Source organism: Arachis duranensis, chromosome 9, assembly GCF_000817695.3.
Source record: "Arachis duranensis cultivar V14167 chromosome 9, aradu.V14167.gnm2.J7QH, whole genome shotgun sequence".
NCBI classification, from domain to species: Eukaryota; Viridiplantae; Streptophyta; class Magnoliopsida; order Fabales; family Fabaceae; genus Arachis; species Arachis duranensis.
Genome location: NC_029780.3, coordinates 109,012,846 through 109,014,696, shown reverse-complemented (window position 1 = coordinate 109,014,696; position 1,851 = coordinate 109,012,846).

Here is a 1,851-nt window from a genome sequence, read left to right as displayed (position 1 = left end):
CATAAAAAATATTAGAATATCCAATAAGTATTGATATTATTGTATTGTATAAATTGATAAAAAAATCAATAAATATTATAAATTTTAATATTTATTCTAACTTCGTTTTTACATATTTTACAAGATATATATTCAAATTTTTATATAAAATAATAATAAAAAATTAAAGAATTAATGCATTTTTTAAGAAGAAGGCTAATATTTAAGAAGGAGAACATATAATTTTTACAATATTAATACCTGTAGATAGTTCTTCTACTTTAATGAATCACGAAAAAAGTGAGATACAACCTTCAAAAGTTCAAAAAGTTACATCTGATGAGTTTGACCTTAGTTTTTTGGAACGAGACATTGAAAAATGACTTTAAATTTGGCAATATCACCCAAATCAGAGAGATGAGATTAGACGAGTTTATCTTAAATGGAGTCCATATCAAAAATATTTTGATAATTATCTTCTATGTGGCCCCCCAACCCCAAAATTTTGTTTCAAGTTCCGCCACTGCATTCATAATATTATTATTCATAATATTATTATTTGTAGCTTTTACTATCTTAATTTAAAGATAATTAAAATATTATTTTAGGCAAATTCTTTGATGCCTATAACTTTGCTGTCGAATTTGCCGAAATTACTTTTTATGGTAAGTTTTAAATATTTAAAAATAATTTATTTTTATATTTGTTAAATTAAATATTATATTTATTCTTTTTTAGTAAATTAGGCAACTTTCTATAGGCACCTTAGCAAACACTATTATTTTATGGAGAAATATATGGTAAAGATGTTGTTTTAAAGATGTGCCTACATGGCAAAATCTAAACCACACATTCTAAAATCACACTTTTAACTTAAAGCCGTAACACTTCACAAAGAAAAGCGTCACCTAATGGAAAAAAGTAAATTAGAAGATTTAAGAGAAAAAATAATTAAATTATCAAAACTAATAGATCAAAAATTAATGATTTTAACCAATGTTAATTGTAATGACACTGAATTCTTAAAATCAATACAAAATGATTTTTCTCAAAATCTTTATTTTACTATAAGTTTTATTGAAGGACTTCAAAAACCTGAAAAAACTTACTTTTCACATGGAATTTCTAAAAAATGCTACCATGGAAATGATTCTCCACATCTTCATCATACTTTTAACCCACAATTAAATTCTATAGTAGATATGCTTGAAGAAATATTACTATCTATAAAATTTCAAAGAAATAAGGAAAAAGAGAATCCCAAAGAAGAAAAATTTCAAAATATAATCAACATAACAGACTTAAAAGTAAAACCACCATTGAAATTATGAATATTGAAGAAAAATTAGAAGAAGTTACAATACTTTTTAAACAATTAAAAATGGCTCAAGAAAATAATATTATGGAACATGGTTTTCAAATAGAAGAAGAATTAGTAAATTCTGAAAACATAGAAAATGAAGAACACATTCTAGATTATTCAAGTGACGAAGAACCAGCAATTCCAATACAAGTAAAAAATGAAGCTGGAACATCTAAGGATAATCAATCTCAATTTAAATGGGAAACAGGTTTTGATAATTATGCTTTTAAAAAAGGATTTATAAATAAAGATTCAAAATATACAAAAATACCATCAAAATACGTTCCTAAAATCCAGGAAATGGAAGGAGAAAGAATGCTCGACTTAGACTGTAAAAAGAATGAAAAAGAAATTTTCGAAAATTGGTTGAATTCCTTTTTATTAGAAGCTTTTACTAATCCAAAGCTTAGTGAATTGTCTGGAAGAGATATTTGGAATTACATAGGGTTTCATACTAAAGGAACTATAAGAGATTATATGACATCAATAGAAAACCAAATAATAGAAGA